Raw genomic sequence first — 13391 nt, 5'->3', positions numbered from 1 at the left:
GCTGGCGCTGGCACTGGCCACCCCATCCCCACCTTGGCACAGCCGCACACGAGTTATAAAAAAAAAACACAACATACAACTCACCTTCCTGCACACCTCCCCCGTGGTGCGCCGCTGAGTCCTCAGTTCCCACGCGGCAGAAGACGTCATTACGCCGGCGCCGCTCACTGACGCTCCTCCGTCTCCTAGGCAACACACCTGCAGCCTGGGAGAGGAGGAGTGTCAGAGCGAGGACAAATGTCTCCTCCGCTCCAACACAGCTTTGATCTGCCGGCGCGACTGCACCAGCAGATCAAAGCGGCAGGATCAGGCGACCGCGCACGTGCCCCTGGTGGCACACGTGCCATAGGTTCGCCATCACTGCTCTAGGCTGTCATTTGTTATACTTATTGACATTAGAGACACGTCTTCTCTATTAATTTGTTATTTTACTCTCAGATGACTTTTAGCTGCAGTACCAGACATGGTCACAATACTATGCATGGCGCTATGACTAGGAGAATAATGAGGGGATCCTTTGGAGCATTCTTATATTAAATGTGGAGGTTGGTGGGGAATTTCAAATAAAAATTGTACATACAGTATATAATAAAGAACGAGTAAAGGAAATTCACACTGGTTCTCAGGAACTGATCCCTTAACCTTTACTCAGCTGGGAAATGTCACAAAAATGAAACTCCCTGGACCTCAGCGACACTGGAAAAGGTTATTGGAATACTTTTAAAAGAATAGCAGCTGCAAGCGACAAAGAGGATGGAGAAGGTGGCAGAGTTATCACTACTCTGGGGAACACATGGAGAGCGTCGGGACATGGTGACCTTCCACTGGAGGTCAGTGAGGGCCATGGGAAGACAGGTGTGACATCGCCGTGTCACCATTCCTAATGTACAGTGTCACATACTCCATGTGTGAGCGTCAGTAATGAGTTCCAGGCCTCTTACATTCATTTACTCAAATGTAGAAGGAGCTTTAATGATATTGCTGTAAAAATAATCTCCTAATTATGGACCTATTCATGTCACTAAGCCAGGTACACAAAGCACTAGCAGATATAGGGGGGCTGTAATGTATATCCAAAAGTGAGTGGAATATAAGGCGTGACCATGGAAAGGAAACGGGAGATCAGTTTTTATTTCTGTCTTTCCTCTTGAGTATAAATAAAATGAGTACTAGTATAGAATTTCTACACAGGACCTCAATACACCTGCATGCTATTAATAACCTAAAGTTATGGCTCTCGTCCAATGTATCCCTGCGCAGGCATGCAAACAATGCATTGATATCAACCAAGAGCTTCATTGTGAGATATAGATGCATGTCTACCAATCTCCACCCAACATCATAGTTTAGATCCACTACCATTAAAAAGAATTACCTAAATTTTTGAAATATCACTGCTATTCTATAGTTTACATTAAAGAGAATGTGTTAAGATAAGGTGATCTATAGTTTACATTTTTTGGTAATTTATTTTTTTTGTACAGTACTATGCTTGTTTTCTTTATACTCCATAGCACTTTACAGACATTGTCATCATTGTCTTTCTTTTGGAGGAAATTCTCACAAACACAAAGAGAACATACCAACTACTTACAGATTTTGTGTTGGTGGGATTTGAACTGAGGATCCTAATGGTGCAAAGCAACAGTGTTAATGACTGAGCCAGTGTATTGCCCATACTGTTCACAATAGAGGATGGTCTCTGCTCACCTTATCCATCTCTGCACAATAATTTCTGCACTGATCAGAGAAAATACTTAAAAACTTTCCTATAGCAGTCACTAAACATCTCCTGCCTATATATATATATATATATATATATATATATATATAGGCAGGAGATGTTTAGTGACTGCTATAGGAAAGTTCTTAAGCGCGGGTGAAGCAAGTATTGAGCACATCACCAGCTCTTTCCACTTCTGAATTATGGCACTGTCGCGGGCGGAGGAGGGGACGCCGCGCTCTCCCACTGCTCGGGTCCGGCTGCCGCGGCTGCTGCGGCCTGCTGCTGCTCGGTGGCTCGAGTGATGGGCCGGATCCCGGGGACTCTAGCGGCGCTCCTCGCCCGTGAGTGAAAGGGGATTGGGATTTGGGATAGTTTATTGTCCGTGACGCCACCCACGGTTGTGATGATTTGTTGGCATCACCGCTGCTCTGTATGAGGATCCCGGGAATGATGGTATGGAGCAGCTAGTTGTTGTGTTGCCCCTCCGTGGGTAGGGGTTGGTGATCCCGGGGCCCAGTGATGAGGTGGGAGATGCAGGGCTTGGTGGGCGCAGGGACGCGGGGGCAGCGCTGTGCCTTGCGGCACTGTGGTACTCACTCAGCCTGAGACGATGATACAGTTCTCGGTAAAACACACGGCTGGAAAGACGGTTCCCACGGACGGCTGCACTTGCTTTTCCCCAGTAGTTGACGGTGACGGTCCCTTTTCCTGCACCTAAGATGATGATGGTTGCGATGGGTTCCCACCGGTAACCCGCTCCCCGGCTTAGATATGGGCCGGAGGAGCCCTACTTTGCCTGTAGGCGCTGGCCCTGAGAAACTGGTGCCCTGGCGGTGGCGGTGTCTCTCTGTTACGGTTGGACTGTTGCCTTCTATCGGGACTTGGTTGTTGGGAGACAGTCGTCCCCTTCACTGACGGATTTGGCAAATTATGGCGACTCCTAGCCTTGCCGGGATCCGAAAGGCCCCTGCCCTGGTGCTGACTGTTCTTCGTATACTGCTCCAGACCGCCGAGTCACCACCCGTCCGCGGTCCTTCCAGCAACCTCCGAGCAGTCCCCCTGCAGACTATCACCGCCATCTGCTGACCTTGCTGTCACAGTCCGGGGCACACACCCGGACCAACTTCAGGCTTTACTACTCTCACTTCTCTGTCACTTCAACTTTTCTTCTTAGCTCCACTACCACTTCACTTCTTTCTAATTTCACTTCCTCAACTCCACTCCTTCTTTACTCCTTTCCGTCCCTAGCTGGACTCCACTCTAGCCCTCAGCTAGACTTCAACTGCCTGGTTCTTCCCGCCTCCAGAGCTGTGAACTCCTCGGTGGGTGGAGCCAACCGCCTGGCCCACCCCCTGGTGTGGAGACCAGCTCCTGGAGGAAGGCAACAAGGATTTTAGGTTAGCTTTGGTGTTCCTAACTGGGGTGTAGGATGTGGTGGTGTGATGACCTGTGACCCCTGGCTTGCCCAGGGCGTCACATTCCCCCTTAGCAAAATGCAGACCGTCCGTGGGCTGCCCGTCCAACACCGGTTTTATTTTCTGAAAATATATAAAAAGAATAACACACATACAATTTATGACATCATCCCACATCGGGAGGTACATTTCTTAAACGTTGCAAACGGTTTACGGTTACGGTTTCCGCTCTCTCCCACCCAAGCAACCTGGCCCTGATGCTGCCCCTACAACCCAGGCAGCACCCCTTGACCCTAGTCCAGCACAAGTTACCCGAGCGGGATCTGTCCTTCCCCTCCAGAGGGTAGCCACCGGTTCCTGTGGTGGCTGGGCCCCAGCCGGCTCTACTGCGGGCCCTCCCTCCAACCTGCCTCTCCGGAGGCGGCAATACGGAAACGGTAACGGTAAACAACTTATTTACAAGCCACAAACGTCTGTGGTTGCCCTGCAAGTTCACGGGCTTGTCCATGGAAAGTCCTCCATGCAACTTTTTAAACGGTCCCCTCGGGGACAACGGTGCCGGCAACGGCCGGTTCTCTTAATCACGGTAGGACAATCAGGTGACTTTCACGGTAATCATCACTTTCATCAATTTTAAAACTTTTCAAACAACCACACTTTGGTCCCAACGGGGACTGCTGCAGCGGGCATCCGCTACCCTTACTCCGGGTAGTCGGCTTAATCTGAGGGAGGGGGTGCAGAACCCACTCGGCTCTCCTGGCTGCCCCTCAGTTTCGCGTCCAGGGCAAACCACCCCCTCTCCCCACAGTGCCGGGTGTACTGCACGATGTCGCCCGGCATCAGATTACGGCCGGGATGCTCCTCAGGCAGGCGGGCATTCACATCCTGCCAGGCTACAAACACTTCGGCCTCCAGGCCCGGTTCATATATAAACCCATAGCCCCGGCGGACATCAAACCGCCTCACCTGACCTTCGTACAGCGGGCCCCGGACACGGAATGTGGCCTGGCGGAGATTCTCCTTCTCGCTAATTGCTCGGGCCACCAGCTCGGCCTTCTTCCTCTCTCTTTCACCGATCTCCAGGCCCAGCGGTACCGGCTCCCTATCCCAATATGGCGCTGCTGCGAGCTCCGGCGCACGGGTCGGGCCCCGCGGGACATTCTAGACGCTGCCCACTGTCAGGGATCTGGGCGGCGGGTCCCGCGGTGCCTTGGCCTTGGGCGCTGCCTTACAGCAACAACCCGGCGCTACCTCAGCCGAGATGTGGGGGATGAGCACAGGGGCTGTCCGCTGCTGGGCCTTCGGCTTGGAACGGGCCATCAGCTCCGACTCGGGGGACTTCTCGGGGGATGCCTCCGGTACGGACTTCGGGGCCTTCCATGGCAGCACCTCCGACTTGCTACGGGCTCCGGCTACAGGTCGGCCCGCCGGGGCGGGCATGCTGGGTATCGCTACCGGTTGCGGGGCAGCGGGCCTAGTGGCGGGGTCACGGCTTCCGGGACGGGTGGCGAGGGAGGCGGCAGGGGGAGAGGGTTTGCACCGGGCCCCGCAGCCGCGATGACCGTCCCTTCAAGGGCATCAGGGCGTGGGTCACTCACCCTCCCTTCCTCGGCCTCCTCCTCGCGTCTCTGCATGGTCGCAATTACGTCCGCCATGTCGGCCTCCCACTCCTCCATGAGGAGCTGCATCCTAACCTGCAGCCGTTGGTAGAGCTGCGCAGTCCGGATCTCCACCCATGCCGCGGTTCCAGGCGCGGGGGCTACGGTGTCACCGGACGGCATCCACATGCTGCTGGCGGCTTTTCCCAGGACCAAGATGTCTGCAGAGTCCTGGCGTCCCTGCTTTTATAGCTGCGCTCACATGCAGCCAGCCGCCATCGCGTCCCCCTTAGCTTCTTTCCGGCCCCTCCTCTATTGGGGCGGGCTTTTGGCCTTCGCGCCTCTGCTACTCGAGAAGACGCTCGAGCGGGAACTTTTCGCGCCAAAGATGGCGACTTCTGAAATTTTTCAGCCGGATACCTCCGGCGGTCACAAGGCGCACCTCTACCCAACGGCAGAGCGGTGAGATCCTGTTCGTGACGCCAAGTTGTCACGGGCGGAGGAGGGGACGCCGCGCTCTCCCACTGCTCAGGTCCTGCTGCTGCGGCCTGCTGCTGCTCGGTGGCTCGAGCGATGGGCCGGACCTCGGGGACTCTAGCGGCGCTCCTCGCCCGTGAGTGAAAGGGGATTGGGATTTGGGATAGTTTATTGTCCGTGACGCCACCCACGGTTGTGGTGATTTGTTGGCAGCACCGCTGCTCTGTATGAGGATCCCGGGAATGATGGTATGGAGCAGCTAGTTGTTGTGTTGCCCCTCCGTGGGTAGGGGTTGGTGAATCCGGGGCCCAGTGATGAGGTGGGAGATGCAGGGCTTGGTGGGCGCAGGGACGCGGGGGGCAGCGCTGTGCCTTGCGGCACTGTGGTACTCACTCAGCCTGAGACGATGACACAGTTCTCGGTAAAACACACGGCTGGAAAGACGGTTCCCACGGACGGCTGCACTTGCTTTTCCCCAGTAGTTGACGGTGACGGTCCCTTTTCCTGCACCTAAGATGATGATGGTTGCGATGGGTTCCCACCGGTAACCCGCTCCCCGGCTTAGATATGGGCCGGAGGAGCCCTACTTTGCCCGCAGGCGCTGGCCCTGAGAAACTGGTGCCCTGGCGGTGGCGGTGTCTCTCTGTTACGGTTGGACTGTTGCCTTCTATCGGGACTTGGTTGTTGGGAGACAGTCGTCGCCTTCACTGATGGATTTGGCAAATTATGGCGACTCCTAGCCTTGCCGGGATCCGAAAGGCCCCTGCCCTGGTGCTGACTGTTCTTCGTATACTGCTCCAGACCGCCGGGTCACCACCCATCCGCGGTCCTTTCAGCAACCTCCGAGCAGTCCCCCTGCAGACTATCACCGCCGTCTGCTGACCTTGCTGTCACAGTCCGGGGCACACACCCGGACCAACTTCAGGCTTTACTACTCTCACTTCTCTGTCACTTCAGCTTTTCTTCTTAGCTCCACTACCACTTCACTTCTTTCTACTTTCACTTCCTCAACTCCACTCCTTCTTTACTCCTTTCCGTCCCTAGCTGGACTCCACTCTAGCCCTCAGCTAGACTTCAACTGCCTGGTTCTTCCCGCCTCCAGAGCTGTGAACTCCTCGGTGGGTGGAGCCAACCGCCTGGCCCACCCCCTGGTGTGGACACCAGCTCCTGGAGGAAGGCAACAAGGATTTTAGGTTAGCTTTGGTGTTCCTAACTGGGGTGTAGGATGTGGTGGTGTGATGACCTGTGACCCCTGGCTTGCCCAGGGCGTCACAGCACCAACTGTGTTCACTAAAACCTTCGGTAGCTTAGAACTTTTTCCATACTCATACCATCATGCCATCAGTATGTTTTGATGTTTTGAAATAAGGCTGGAAGGTCTTGAGTAAGCTCGCTGGTTTTACCCACCATGAGATGTTTCTTCTGCGCCACCTTGGTAAGGCCTCTTTCACAAGTCGGTGAAAAATACAGACGTTTTTCAATGACATGTTAAAAAAGCATATGTCCCTCCATGTGCCATGATTTCATGGCACACGTGTGTTCTCGTGTGTCATCCATGATAGCACGTGTAGATCAGGTACTCCAAACTAATCTGTCCCCGCTCCTGCTATCCATGGTGCTGAATATTCAGCTCTCCTGTGTCCGGCCGCCACTGTCTCCCCTCTGCAGCTACTTCTGGGTCAGCTGTGCAGTGCAGAACTGCATAGTCATGAGCATAATTAGACGAGCTGGAAGCAGAGACAGCAGCAGCTGAAGACAGCAGTGCTGGAGAAGGTGAGTTTAAAAAGCTTTTTTTTTTTTTTTAAATCTACGTGTTTTTCCGTGTGACATCAGTGATGCCAGAAAAAAACGTACATGTCTCCGTAAGGAAATCATGGACTCACGTGTACGACAGACGGAGACACAGTCATTGAAAGATCACTTATGTGTGCGCAGACCCATTGACTTTAAAGGATCTGTGTATGTCAGTGATTCTGGTATGTATAAGGCCCCTTTCACACGTCAGTGATTCTGGTACGTTTGTGCTTTTTTTTAAACGTACCAGAATCACTGACATACGCAGACCCATTATAATGAATGGGTATGCTCACACGTCAGTGATTTGTCACTGCACGTGTCTCCGTGCAGCGTACCCGCGTGTGCGTGTTTGCTGCACGGAGACATGTCCATTTTTTTCTGGCATCACTGATGTTCCACGGACCACGCAGTGGTGTGGTCCGTGAAACACGTGCCAGAAAAAAACGTGCTTTTAAAATAAAAAACATTTTAACTCACCCGGCGTCCAGCGATGTCCTCTGCAGCCCGTCCTCCCTGCTCCTTCTGTGCCGGCTGATTACTGTCGTGCATATTCATTATGCGCGACACAGTCGACCCGGAAGCAGCTCCTGCAGGGGTCACCGCCGGCCGGATGCTGCACCGCGGGAGCGATCAGCACCATGGACAGCGGGAGCGGGCGCAGGTGAGTGAATCTCTAAGTGCAATCACGGGCCACGGAGAACGGAGCCCGGATTGCACTTAGACAACCCACGTGTGCTGTGATTTTCGGCACACGCAGGGACATGTGTGTGTTTTACACGCCAGTGAAAAACGTCTGTGTTTTTCACTGACGTGTGAAACGGGCCTAAAACTGTCACATCCGTACCAGAATCACTGACGTGTGAAAGAGGCCTAATGAGACACCTCTATAAGCCATCAGTTGAACCAGCTGATACTATTTTTCACTAAGTGGCAGGATTTTTTAACCCGTTGCTTTTTATTTTAGGGAAAACCTTTTAATGGGCTACTAAATTAATAGACTATTCAATATATTTATATAGTCAAAAGATTTCGTACAAGTAGATCAATTCTGTAAGAAGACAGTGAGAAGGGTCCACAGGAATGATCTCATAGTCATGGAAAACACTTGGTGATCAGCCTATTTGTGTCTATAATTGACAATAGCATATCATGGTCTCTATCTATGTGACTCTTACTTCTATCTTCTATACTGAGCACATGGACTCCTATTACATGACTTTATCCCAAGACCCTACCCTCATTCACCCAAGTAGTGATACAGACAAATTAGCTACTGTGGACTGAGCACCTCTTCCTCACTTTGGTGTTACCAGCGTTGGGGTTGTTTCCATCTGTTAGGGGATATCACCCTTGAGGGAGGGACAGATTAGGGGTAAGTCGTCGAGGAACGGGGGCGTCTTTACCTTAGGACGCCGACCCCCGTCTTTGAGGAAGGGCCAGGTAAGGGCATTTACCTCCTCCCTTTCTCAATATCTTTTAATGTATGTGTTGTAAGTGATTTTTGATTAATAAAAATAATTTTATATAAAGTAGCTACATTTTGGTTTGCGATAAATTCTACTTTACATTATCCAAATTGTATATAAAAACACTTGGTGATCAGCCTATTCCTGGGAGAATATCAGGTAATGTTCTTTATTAATGAGCAATTGGTTTGGTACCGGCCCCCCAAAAAGTCTTTCCTCGCCTGTCCCCCCTCTCCCCTTCCTCACACTACCGTTCTATTAGGCTTTGCTCCAACTCAACCATCTGAAGAAAATTACGAGTAATCAAACCAATTTCTTACTTTAGATTCACATTAATAACATGTCAGCTTTAATGAGGGAAAAATGTGGAGCTGAGCGTTGTATATTTTTTCTCCTCTTTCCTTTATTTTTTCCCGTCATTGTCCAGCCAGTCTGCTGCCATATTATAAATAATCTGTAGGTGACCTTTGTGTAACACGGTGCATTATCCGCTCTAATCTCGTCCCACTAAACTGTATAAATCAAACACTAGAATACAAAAAATATGGGAATGGAAGAATAATATTAGTATAAAGAAAAGACAAAGTAAACTTTATATTTTATTTCCTTCATATTGAAAAGGGTTTTAGTCCATTGTGAACCTTTATAGCAGGTATATTAGAGGCAGAGCTCTAATTGGCATACTGACGGAGCCATACAAACCATTCCTTAGTGTATACATTTTACAAAAGACATACTGCCTCAATTAAACTTCTTCCGTCAGTTAATGGCCGCCCCCGATAGACCAGAATAAATGACATGGTATTAAATAACAGAACATTAACATTGGGCACTAATGATATTGGAAGATTCCACAGATATGTATACACAAATAATTGCTGTATGTTTTCTTTCTAATTTGATGCATATTAGCCCCTTTGGGAACATTTGTCTCTATCAGTGATGGAAATAATACATGCCCATCATTAGCTGTCAGTTAAGGCAATGAGTTTAAAGGCTGCGACTAAATGTATGAGCCTGTGGTGTAATCATTTACCAGAGAAAGGCTGCGGTGAACACATTTCTCACAAAAAAGGGAGATATAAAGAGGGCGCTAGCCTAAAAGGGCCCCCAAAAATCCCTATGTCCCATAAGAGAAAATTAGGACATGTGTTACTTGGTTTTTATTCATCACAGATTTTTACTTGACCGAGAAGTTATATGACTAGGGTATTGTAAAGTGTCCCACGCACAATATTCGCACAAACGCTGAGTGACAATAGAAATACATGGCCACAGCAGCCTTTATTAATTACAGTTAAGAACATACTGGCGCGGACATGCTGGCGACTCAGACCTTGCAACCATCTAGCATACCTCTGAGCTGAGGTCGGAGTCGCCAGCATGTCCCTGACTCCTGTCCTAGCCCTGATGTAATTTACCTCTCCCACCTCCATCCGAGGGGTGAGCTGGAACAGTAAACACAAACCAACAACCAGACACAGACAGGGAAAAATGACAACTCGTATACATGGCAACCACACAGAAAGGATCCACAAAGGAGCCACAAAAAAAGGACAAGGGGAAACAACATAAAAGGGAGGAAGATAACAGACTACTGGGAAACTTCCATACCGTACAACGAGAACACCATGAACTGCTGCAGCCAACACCTATGCTGCAGCCCAAAAAGCAGAATAGAGAGAAAGTTTCTCCAGCTTTTATCTCCTCCTGGCCAAGCTTCTAAATCCAGGGTGGGGAACCTCCCACCCACGGGCCATATGCAGCCCCCAATGACATTTTACTGCAGTACTCGGGCAACAGCTGCGATCTTGTCGGCTACCGGCCCTTTTAATCACAATGTGTGTTGCGCATACTGTTATGTCCTCAGCCTGCTAGTCTGCTGCGGACATACTTTGTGGGCGGGGTAAGCGTGAGATGCACTGCACTCCTGTCCCACAGAAGAAGACGAGCATCAGCGTTACCAGCCTCCCTTTTGTACATGCCTCACGTGATGCTGTGAGCCTCCTGCCTGCCAGTGCTGTGAGCCTCCTGCCTCCTGGTGCTGTGAGCCTCCTGCCTCCTACAGTGCTGTGAGCCTCCAGCCTTCCGTGGTGCTGTACGCCTTCTGCCTCCCATGGCGCTATGAGCCTCCTGCCTTCCGTGGTGCTGTACGCCTTCTGCCTCCCATGGCGCTATGAGCCTCCTGCCTTCCATGGTGCTGTGAGCCTCCTGCCTCTTGCAGTACTGTTTGACTACTGCCTCCTGTGTGACTACTGACTCCCATGGTGCTCTGAGCCTACTGCGGTACTGTGAACCTCAAACCTCTCGCAGTGCTGTGAGCCACCTGCGGTGTTGTGAGCCTCCTGCCTTCCGCGTGGTGTTGTGAGCCTACTGTGGTGCTGGGAGCCTCCTGCTGCTGTGCAACTCCTGCTACTCGCTGCTGTGAACCTCCTGCCTCCCGTGGTGCTGTGAGCCTCCTGCCTGCCATGGTGCTGTGAACCTCCTGCGGTACTGTGTACATCCTGCCTTCCGCTGCTGTGAGCTCAACACCCAGTGCTGTGTACCCCCTAGTACTAGGAATGCCCACCAGTGCTATGTGCCCCACTCCCAGTGCTGTGTGCCATCCATACCCAGTGTTGTGTGCCACTCTCCAGTGCTGTATGCCACCCCCCAGTGCTGTCTGTGCCTCCTTGGTGATGTCTGTGCCCCCTTGGTGATGTCTGTGCTCCCTCAGTTCTGTCTGTTTCCCCAGTTCTGTTTGTGCCCCTCTAGTGCTGTCCATGCCACTGCCAGTGGTGTCCATGCCCGGCAGTAATGTCTGTTCCCCCCAGTGATGTCTGAGGCCCAACCCCTCCTGTGATGTATATATGCCCGCAGTCTCTGCTGTGTTGTATATACTGTATGTCCCCAGTCTCTCCTGTGATGTATATATGCCCCAACCCCTTCTGTGATGTATATATGCCACCAGCCCCTCCTGTAGTGTATATATGACCCAACCCCTCCTGTGATGTACATATGCCCCGAGTCCCTCCTGTGATATAAGTGTGTCCCCAACCCCTCCTGTGATGTGTGTATGTCCCCAGCCCCTCCTGTAATTTATAGATGCCCCCAGCCCCTTCTGTGATGTATATATGCCCCCAGTCTCTACTGTGTTGTATATATGTCCCCAGCTCTTCCTGTGATGTATATATACCCCCAACCCCTCCTGTGATGTATGTGCCTTCAGTGTATCCTATGTGATGTATATGATTTACGAATCTATTGACTGTGCTCCAGACCGAGACAAACCTGGGAAAGTAGTTGTGAGAAGCAACAAGAACAATATCAATATCACCGAATATCACAGCCGCACAAAAGAGAAGCAGTTCCAGCCACCACAATAGGGGTGTAGGGGTGAGTTAATTATTTGCTTGGCGACATACAGTATATTAGGGTAATTTTCAAGCTGATAATTTTGTGCAGCCCCCGAAGGGTGGTAGAAATTTCCAAATGGCCCCCAGAAGAAAAAAGGTTCCCCTCCTCTGTTCTAAATGATATAAAATAATCAGCACTCTCTGCTGGAAGAAGAGGGCATATATAGGACCTAGAAGTGTTCCAAACCAGAAACACCTGACCAGGAGTCAGAAACTGCTGAAAGTAAAACTGACATTAACCCTCTCCTCTCCAAAGAAAAGGGAATCCATTTAATCAGCAGAGTCTTACCAGGTAAAGTGAGAATCTGACCCAGAACCTGTCACAAAACTCCACAATAGAGAGAAGACCGTGACAATAAGCAGACATTAATGCTGTGCTCTCTTGACTTCATGGAGGGGGTGCAAAAGCAGGGGGCCTCTTTTTTGGATGAGTGCCCAGTTTGCCCTCTCTTAATGCCCATCCTGGGGATAACACAAGATCCACTATTTACACTAGGTGAAATCACAGTTCTTCCTGCTTCTCTCTTCACAATGAATTTTGCATTCGCTCAGTAGATGCTTCAATTCTGGTCAGTCTATAGCTGCCAATATGCATGTGAAAACAGAGGCAATATGAGACTAGAATAGCCTTTGTGGCCAGTGTCAAAATTGAAAGATTTTTAATTTATTTTTAATACAGATATTATGAAAACAAAAAAATAAACAAAAATTACAAAAAATAAGACTGTATATTAACATTAAAGCTTGACTTAGACAGTAGGTCATTTCCTAATGACAGATTCCAGTTAACAAATAGTAGACTGTAGACTGCAATGTGCTTTTTGTAATTACTGGAGTAAAATTGGAGTAAAATTCCAGCATTTTGCTAAAATGTCTGAAAATTGCATCCTACGAATGCAACCTAATCAAATGTCCAATTATAGATATGCTCAAGGCCTCAGGTTTACTTCCAGACAATTTAATGTCCAGTTTTTGGACCTTTTCAGCCCCACATCCGAACTTTACAAAATATCAAAGAAATGTCTATTTTGGGAATAATTTGCGTAAGCGCTCATGTTTAGAAATCGTTCCTCAGGACAATCCTGCAAAAGATCAGATGACTGGCAGACATGCTCATGTGCCAGATAGAATTTAGGATCAGCATAATCGTCAGTATCATTCCCAATCTATTCAGTTTTTCCTTTGTGTAATTCCTGTGTGGCATCATTCAGTTAGCAATGAAGTAGCACAGGGCAAAAAGTCTTACAATTTCTTCATCGCACAATATTAGGCTTGTTCTCTCTGTGTATACTCATATATGACAGCTTTATGTCTCCCCTAGTGCTTTAGCATGAAGGTGTCAGGATGTGACTCTCTTACATATGACAGGAGACCTCCCATGTGTACATCCCATATCCCACCAAAATGACTCAATGATCTCTTTACGAGTATAGATACAGCTGTTAGTGAGAATTAACTGTTGCCCTTTTATAACATAAGCCCTTTTGCTGTCTTTAAGACTGGCAGACGTCTTTAAA

Source organism: Anomaloglossus baeobatrachus, chromosome 7 (genome assembly GCF_048569485.1).
Source record: "Anomaloglossus baeobatrachus isolate aAnoBae1 chromosome 7, aAnoBae1.hap1, whole genome shotgun sequence".
NCBI classification, from domain to species: Eukaryota; Metazoa; Chordata; class Amphibia; order Anura; family Aromobatidae; genus Anomaloglossus; species Anomaloglossus baeobatrachus.
Note: the sequence above shows the minus strand (reverse complement) of the source record.